Source organism: Labeo rohita, chromosome 7, assembly GCF_022985175.1.
Source record: "Labeo rohita strain BAU-BD-2019 chromosome 7, IGBB_LRoh.1.0, whole genome shotgun sequence".
NCBI lineage: Eukaryota > Metazoa > Chordata > Actinopteri > Cypriniformes > Cyprinidae > Labeo > Labeo rohita.
Genome location: NC_066875.1, coordinates 31676923 through 31686510, shown reverse-complemented (window position 1 = coordinate 31686510; position 9588 = coordinate 31676923).

Below are 9588 nucleotides of genomic sequence, written 5' to 3'. Positions count from 1 at the left end.
AGTCTAAACTTTTTTCTGAGACTGATTTCTCCATTTATTCAGTATCTCTGTTTACACAGACACCTGTTTGTTCTCAGTGTTTGGGTTTAGTGCATACTTAAAGACTCTTAAAAAGATGCAGGAGTACAAGAAGGTGCATAATTCAGTCTTTGTTTTACCATGAGCTAAATACGTGCATAATTAATGTGCCTGCCCTAAATTCATTCTACAAAACCTTGCATAAAACAGAAGCTTTCATTATGATAATCTCCCATAATGAAAGCAAATAAGCTTTCCCGACCGATAGGTGACAGAAACTGGACTTTTATATTCACAGCGTGAAGGAACATCAACATATGAGTGCATGTTGTTTAAAGGGGTCATCGGATGCGAAGTTCACTTTTACATGTTGTTGTTTCAAACCCTGTGGTTTTTAGTTAATCTGTAAAAATGATTTCCCCTTTTTCAAATCAAGACATTCTCAGCTTCTTGTCTGTGTGACATCTCACCGACAGAGGCTACTCCCACGATAGTTGATTGACACGGCCGTCTTACCTTAGACCTGCCCTGAATGAGCCGTAACAGTCCAGTCCCCATTGTTTCGATGCCGGAACAGGAACGTAGACAAGAATGGCTCCTAAGTGATTGCGGTGTTCTGATGTAATGATGAACATAGTGGTCGTCATTACTCCCAACATCTTTAACAGTTCTGGCTATTGAATTATTAGACATAAAGTAAACAGTATCTGAAAAAAAAAAACACTATAGCTTTTGATTTTCTATTAACAGTAACAGAAAGATTATAACTAAAAGAAAAAGTAGATCATAAAGAGACTGTCAATTTTATGTCCATGACTCTTAGTAAGCACAAAAGACACAGTGTTGTGCTTCATTGTCTCATCATCTTTGGGTTTTGGCATCTTAGTGACAAGCTACATTGAAAGCACTTGATTCTTTTGCTCAGTACGCTTGATTTATACAATTTGGCAGTTTCCACATTTCATTCAATTGCTTGGCTTTGAGTTTGATTCCACCCCTCTTACTTCTGCCTGCAGGTTTGTTTTCACACTGGCAGCATCCCAGTTCCCACACTTTTAAATACTGTACTTTGTTTGTAATAGGACAGCACATAATTTTCATTATTGTGTTCCTCCACCAATATTGGGACATCTACAAAATGACATCTTGGTAGCACAGAACTTTGTGTACTGTTTGCGTAAATACATAAACTTTTAAGATTAATACATTTTAGAACTACTAGAGCTGTGATACTAATTTATACAGAATGCGGCGATGCACACTTTAGGCAAATTTTGAGTATTATTTTCAAGGCATTATGATTTGAGAGTCACTAATCCTAATTATGCATGCTAATGCAAATTAAGCTGCAGCCATTGTATTGTATGTCTCTGAACCGTAGTAAGTTTGCATCGCTGCCGCAAAGAGAACGAACCAAACCCTGTCATCAAAACTGACTACATACCACATCAAAAGCTTTAGTGTGAAGCACCTTAGACTAAGAAAGAAAGAAAAAGAAGGAAAAAAGTGCGGACGGTGAGAAGAGGACTGTCAGCCCGCATTAGGTTACCCTTTCCACTCCTGGCCGTTAGGGGACAAACCAATGAGATTTTTCAGAGCGCCACTAAATAGTTCCTGACTGATGCTGGCTGAGAGGCCGTGTTTGTGAAATGTGCAAGTGACTCAGAGACCGCGGGGAAAACCGCCAGAGACTCCTGGGGACGTTTGCGATTGGATCAACAACTTGTCAGTCAGCCCCTTGCGTTTGTTAATGGGATGTCCTTGAATAGACTGCCAGGGAGTCTACTGCTGTATATTTGCTGAGTGTGGGCTCACTTGGGCCAGTGCTGCTGCCAGAATTTATATTAACCTTACAAGTGAGTAAGTACAAAAGAGAGAGGTGGGTGACAAATGTATGTATGGATCTGTCCCCTCTAATGTTGCTGCTAGAGAGTTTTTTTTTAAGGATCCAGCTTGTTTCACTGATCTTAAATTTTTAAAGTTCCACTTTACATGTGATATCAGCTGAACAGCTTGTAATGAGTTCTTGGAAGAAACTGATTTATCATTCCAAACTTTTTTTTTTCCAGATGGCACTTTATTGAAAAAACTTAATACCTAAACATGATCCAACATTAAAATTCTAGCTGATACAGAAAATGACTAATATTGAAGTATTACCGTTTAAAAGTTTAAAGCATTTAGAAGTTTAAAACATTTAAAAGTTTACTTGTTTTGCTTATTAGTGTTTTTAAATATTAACTTTAGGTGCTTGCTGGATTGGTACGCAGTTCCTCTATTTTTACATGCTTATTTCCTCTATTTTTACAATTAAATATTGAATATCGACTGATTTATCAGTTCTAATAAAATTCTAACTTCAGCTGATAACTGGTATAGTACTGTTATACAGGGTCGTAGCTAGCGTACATGGGGCCCCTGAGTATGTTGTTGCTGTAGGCCCAAGGTGAAGTTACGTTCATTCTCCCTCTTAAAGGAGTCCTATTATGCCTCTTTTTACAATATGTAATATAAGTCTCAGGTGTCCCCAGAATGTGTCTGTGAAGTTTCAGCTCAAAATACCCCACAGATGCCCATTTTGAGTGGAAGCAGAAACATGCTGTTTTCATGCATGTCTCTTTAAATGCAAATGAGCTGCTGCTCCCTACCCCCTTCTCCAGAATACGGCACTACATTTACAGCTTGTACATCAGATACTCTGATAAAAAACATCTGTTTGGTTTTGATTATTGTGTCGTATCATGTGGAAATCATGCGTTTTAACATGTTTAATCTTCTTATATATGACCCTGGACCACAAAGTCATAAGTGTGAATTTCTCGAAATTGAGATTTATACATCATCTGAAAGTTGAATACATAAGCTTTCCATTGGTATATGTTAGGAAAGGACAATATTTGGCAGAGATACAACTATTTAAAATTTGGAATCTGAGGGTGTCAAAAAAATGAAATATTAAGAAAATTGCCTTTAAAGTTGTCCAAATTAAGTTCATAGCAATGCATATTACTAATCAAAAATTAAGTTTTGATATATTTACGGTAGGAAATATCTATTACAAAATATCTTCATGGAACATGATCTTTACTTAAAATCCTAATGATTTTTGGCAGAAAGAAAAATTGATAAATTTGACTCATCCGATGTATTCTTGGCTATTGTTACAAATATACCTGTGCAGCATAAGACTGGTTTTGTTGTACATGGGTCACATATAGGTTCTTCTGAGCGCACACATCTAAAGCACGCGCACAAAAAGCACCTGCCACACGCCATGTGAATACTAAACTAAGTTTCTTTCATGTCTTATAGCGCTTAAACTGTAAAATACGCACAAGTTTATGATAAAAACACAAAGTAGTTACGAAAACAGTCGGTTATGTCTGTGAAGACATGCAGACAGCTGGGAAAGAAATCGCATGTTTATAGTAGATCTGTGTGGCAGCAGCGTAATATACAGTAAATAAATCAATAAATCCACTGCTCTCTTGTTTACTCTGCAGCTGGGACTCTAAATGGTGTCCTGTGCTCGCCTGTGCAGCCAATGACATAACAGTTAGCATGCTTTGCTCAAACTTTTGCCATGATTTTAGAACCGGTACACCATCGTCACTTGTGAAAACTGAATGGTGTCGCCATGGGTGGAAACGAGCAGATTAAGGTGACGCTATAATAAGTTCCTCTCACCACATCAGGGGGGATATCGAAATCTGACACACTCGTTTTTTCGGATGCTTGCAGAAAAAGGCTTACCAAAACAGTTACTGGGTTGTCCTTTTTCACATTCTCTGGGTTGGTAGATGCGCTGGGGACCCGAGTATAGCACTTAACCACAGAAAAAAATCGGAGTTTCATGATATGTCACCTTTAAAATTGTAAAGGCCCCCTGGCAGCTGGGAGTCCCTAGAATCATCACCACCTTTCTCCCTGCTCATATTGTGCATCCTCACTACTACCATATCGTTATTCCAAGATACTTCAAATGTACTTCTAACACTCTTTGTTTAGTCTTTTGTTTCAGCTTGGGATTTAGGTCTATCGCTTACTTTAAAAAGAAAAAAAAAGTAATTTGATAATGTTCTGGCTAGGTCAAATTAAGAGTAGGCTGTGATGGATTGGGGGCCATATCATTTCATTCCAGCTCCCTTAAGCTTGAAATTTCAGAGTGCTTGCCTTTCTGTAGGAGTTCTGCCTGACTGGTTGAAGTGAGATTATTGATATGTCTCATGTGTGCATTGATGTGGCTTGGGCTTTAATCAGCCTTATCGATCCAGCCACACAGGAAAACATTAGAGAGTGCATACTTTAATGGGCCATTTCAGAAAAGACCACAGAGATGTTATGAAATTATTGAATTATGTAAGATGGTTGTGGATTGTTTGCCTAAATGCATTGCCATAGGGGAGCTCAGAAAGCGGCTCAGAAATGTCTGATTACAAAGCCAGTCTTGCAGTGCTGCCACTATTTTATTTTATTTTATTTTATTTTACACAAAGTACAAGCTATTGGTGGAAGCATAATGTTCTTTCTTCTTAAAGGGATAGTTCACCCAAAAATGAAAATTCTGTCATGAATGAAGATGAACGAAATTCCTACAGGTTTGGAACAACATGAGGGTAAGTAATTAATAACAGAATTACATTTTTGGTTGAACTATCCCTTTAAGGTTGTGTTTATAGCCCATTACCTTGGCTGTGTAAAAAGTTTTAAACTTGTAATGTTTAACTGGCTCTTCTAAAGAAAATGACAGACTTCTCTCTGATGACATATGCAGGGCTTCTCCAATCATATAGTTCACTTAAGCCCCGCCCCTGTAGGCTCACATCCATCTGCCCTCATGTTTGCGTGCCACGCCCACATCTTGAAATCCAGTCAACGACCGATGCATAGAACCAAGTCCCCTCTTTCGATAGTCTGTTACACTTGGATGTACATTACAATAGTAAAGAAAAGACCTGTCGCTACTTCCGTTTCATCACATCCTTAAGTTTAGTTTAAGATGAAGATGACATTTCAGTGGCCCTCCTTCACAATGAGTGAAAAAGTTGTGAGTTTAGTTTTGAAACAGGGCACTCTCTCCTATCTCCTGTAGTTACGGACCAAGCCCGCGTGCCATGATTGGTGTGGGCCATGCTGTGACGCTGTGCTGGTTCAGGTTTCTTCCTCCACAGGCTCTGGCTCTCAGCTTATTGGCTGACCTTGATGAGCCAATGCAGAAGTGGCTGGTGCAGCAGAAATATACCCCCCCCTTCCCGCTCCTGGCATTGGCATTCATTCAGAACCAGGCCTGATGCTGTAAACAGCTAAAATAAACAAAGGGAGGATGCTAAATTAATCACAATGAAATGCGCACACACGAGATGCATTGCTCGACGTTAGATTTCAAACAAAGGAAGCTCCTGAAGAACGTACATTTAATTACATAAATTTAAATTACTTGGCCTTGCATAATGGAAAAAGGAAGCTGTGTGATGTGTCTGAAAAGTGGACTCGATTTTAAACAAATGTGTTACCCAAAATATAGGAGTGGAAAACTCTGCTTCTACTTCTCTCTCTCTTTTTCTATCTCTCTCACTAGAAAGTTCAAAAAGCGGTCCCATACATTATTGGCTTTAGTTTATACAGTAGATACTAAAAAGATATGAAGTAGATATAAAATTTGGTCTCTAAAAGTACGGGAAGTTTGTGTCATATTAAACTTTTACAATGTTCTCATATATCTGCTACATATTTATATTATTTAGAAAACAACTCTTAACTTTCAAGTGTGTTAATTCATGTCAAGTACTAAAATGTGCTGTTTTTTAAAAAAAAACAAAAATTAGGAATTTTGTGCATTGATTTATAGTAATAATTAAATTTTCTTAAAAAGAAAAGCCTGTGTGAGAATCTACTGATAATCTAGGTTCTGTAATTTAACATCATTTATCATGTTCACAAATTAAATTACCAGGGTTCAAGTGCTTAAGACATTTAATTATTAAATACATATTATTTAGCAAGGCTGCACCTACCTAAATCACTGATTAAAGTATTTTTGGCAAATCCAGGTAATTTACTATAGAATAAGGTAACCAGACATGCCACTTTGTGGGCACACATTCAGCACAGGATGTCTAAATTGCCTAAAATAACTGGGTGTTGGTTGTTTGCGCTGTGCCGATCGATCATTGTACGACATCAAAGTACCGCGAGAGCTGTAGAGAGCAGAAGGGTCCATGTTTTCAAATCGCTCTTGTGGTACTTTGATGTCATACAATAATTGATCAGCGCAGCGCAAACAGCCAACACCAGGTTATTTTAGGCAGTTTAGAAATCCTGTCCTAAATCTGTCCCTCGGAAGTGGTACGTCTGGTCACCTTACCATAGAAATATGTGTTTTAACGTTTATGACTGTTATAGCACCAGCTGTGGTCCAATCCCCTTATAACTTTGTTTAGAATCAGCTGTCGCATATGCTCAGCAGGTTTCGTGAAGTTTTGAGTTTTCCTTTAGGCTTTATAGGATTTTGGGTAAATTCGGACAGGTCTCTTTTCTAAATGACACTGTTATAGCTTCCCAAAGAGTAAATTTCCAAAAAAAAAAATTTTTTTGATTAATTATTGGCCTGGAGAGTCCGTAGAATTGTACTGCAGTGTTTTTTTTTTCCCAGATTGAGCGAAAAACCTAGGACTAGTTACCAAAAGTAGTTTTTTTTACATCTTCTGAATCATTTAACAAACGATTTGATTGACAGCAGTGGTTCTGGAAGCAAAGTTGTCCGGAATGAGGAGATCTATCCTATGATACGAATACTGTGTGTATGTGCGAAAAAACGTGCGATTGTAGAATTGTTTATGCCCTTGAAAAATGTAATATAGCCCCTCCTGTGGCTGATTTCTTTCAAATATCTCTCAGACCTTTGGGGCCATGAGTGGAACAGACTCACCGAGTTTCGTTCCGATCGGCCTCCGTTAACCTTGTCCAACAGGTGCTCAGACCTCGTCAGCCAATGGCGTTGTTTTTAAGATACGCAAATATCCTTGTAGACGCTTGTGGCACTTTGGACCAAGACCATGCACACCAATATTCATGTTGATGGGACAAATAGTTGCACAGTTATAGCCATTTATATGTTTTGTTTTTTTTTTTTTCCCCACTTATAGCGCCACCAAGTGGAAAAACTCTGCGAATTATTTATTTATTTATTTTTCCTGTGACCTCAGATTGATTGAGCTCTTACATAAGTGTTCTGAGTTTGGCGGAGATATCTCACTCCGTTCAGGAGTTATAGGTATTTTACTGAAAGTGGCTTTGCCCCTTTTTTGAACGTTTTGGCGTCACACTTTTTTTTTTCTTTTAAATGATTGAGATTCACTCTCCAGAGGACTAGTTTGCAAAATGCCTGAAAATTTCGCTCACGATAGAATGTGAGGTGTGCAGATTTTGTCCGGCTTGATCCTGCAATTGACGGTTTAGGAGTTATGAGTGATTTTGTAGCTCCTCCATCAGGCCAGTTGGGGTGAGCCTTGGTCAAGTTGTAGGCAGTGTGAGTACTACGATCCTTCCAAGTTTCAAGTCTCTACGACTTACGGTTTGGTCTGCACGATCAGTTTTTACGATCGGTTTAACACTTACAATAGAGTTTCAGCACAACACACTTGAACCCTTAATTATATGGTGTTAAGTTTTACTTTCTTACCTCAAAATTGACTTTTTTCCATGTAAATCCTTTGTTTTACGCTAAGATTTACAACTTATACTGACTCTTTAGGAGAATAGTGGTAATAGATGATGGTGATTTCATCCCTGCAACCTAATTTCAGGTTTGTTAGTGCAATGCTGTTAAACTCTCTCTGATCTCCCTATTAGTTAAAGGGATAGTTCACACAAAATGAATATTCTGTCATAATTTAGACACTGAAGATATAAAAAAATCTATGATCACCAAAACTCTTTGTTTACCAGCATTCTTCAAAATACCTTCTCTTGTGTTTCACAGAAGAAACAACTCATACACAATGCTTTTCTCTTCTCTAATGTAATACTGTTAGGATTTTTTTTTTATTATTTATTTATCTGCATTTTTTGCCTTTAGCTACAGTGTTCTGATGCCATGGCAACAACAGGACTCTTGAAACTGCACCCACTTTTTTTTCAATAGCACATTAGTAGAACCATCTCTCCATTTAGTTCTCAGACCATCATTTATCCAGTGATTGAAATTGACTAAGTGTGCACGTGCTTGAATTCTAATGGAATCGCGTCTAAGAACGTACACACCACACACACAGTAGACATGTGCAACTGACGTAACCACAGCACATTGTCTTATATTTATGTCGATTTCTGTGCCTCATCCACTCTTTGTGAAAGGGAAACTGAGCTTTCCAGAGAGAATTTCCACTGGAAGAGCTGAAAATCCATTCGCCACATCACCATGGAAACACTGTCAGATTCTGACGACCCCCTTGTTAAGGCGAAGGCGCTATTCCAGCCTGTATACGCTGAATAATGTGTTAGTGCACATCTGTTTCTTTTGTTTCTACATGTACTGTAACATTTTAACAACTTCATTTCATTACTCAAAGAAGTCATATTATTACTGCCATATTATAAAAAAAAACTAAAGAAATTAAAATAAAAAAATTCTATGCATAAAATATATATTTATATTTAATAGTTGAATCACAATCAAAACATCTGATTTCTTTATTGTACTATTTTTATATTAATTTCTGATTTTTATTGTTAACCTTCTCCGTATCTACCTATCAGTCCAGTTACCAGTGGTTGTTTAATTTAGTGTTTTAGGGTGTGGGCTAGAGCTCCGCTTGGTACAGAGAGTTCAGTTGCTCATATGTTTGAGTTACTTCCAGACCTGTAAGACTCCAGGAGCCGTCAGCACTTTTCTCAGTGTGGGGCACTAATGACTAAAGAGAAGAGGTGACAGGACAGATGATGAAAGAGCGAGCGAGTGAGTGAGAGATGTAGGAGGCAGGTGACAGAGGCAGAGTGGGACTGCTGCGGCCTCATGCCTCACTGCCCTTCTGTCTCTGCCCGCTATGAAAAGCCACAGCACTCTGCCCTTCCTGTCTGGCACTTCCCCCTCACCTGCTTCGTCTGTCCTCTGCCTTTTTCCCTGCCCTCTGGACAACTGTCATAAATCACTTCTCTAGTCCTGCCTCATGGCTCGACTTGTACTGAGCTCTTAGCCCAAGACCTCGACCCCTGTTTACTTCTTTTAGCCCTGGGTGACAGCAAGTCCCTCCTGCATACATAAGGCCAGTGTTTGAATTATACCAAAGTGTCCAGAGGGGCTCAGAAAGAAATAGCACTTCCTGGAATTCTGAAAAACAGGACTGCAGTGTCAATACTGCAAGTAAAAACAAATGAAGTTTCAAGTGATATTTAGAATCTGATGTTTATGTTATGCTGTAGTCAGCTGCTGTTGAGTTATTATAGCCACTTACCACATCTCGCCAGTGTGTGGACACAACCACTCTACAATTCTAAAAATCTATTCAGTCCTTTTTTTTAATCCCCAAAAAACCTAAACGCTCTCAATTATCAAGCTGTTTTGTAGCTGTC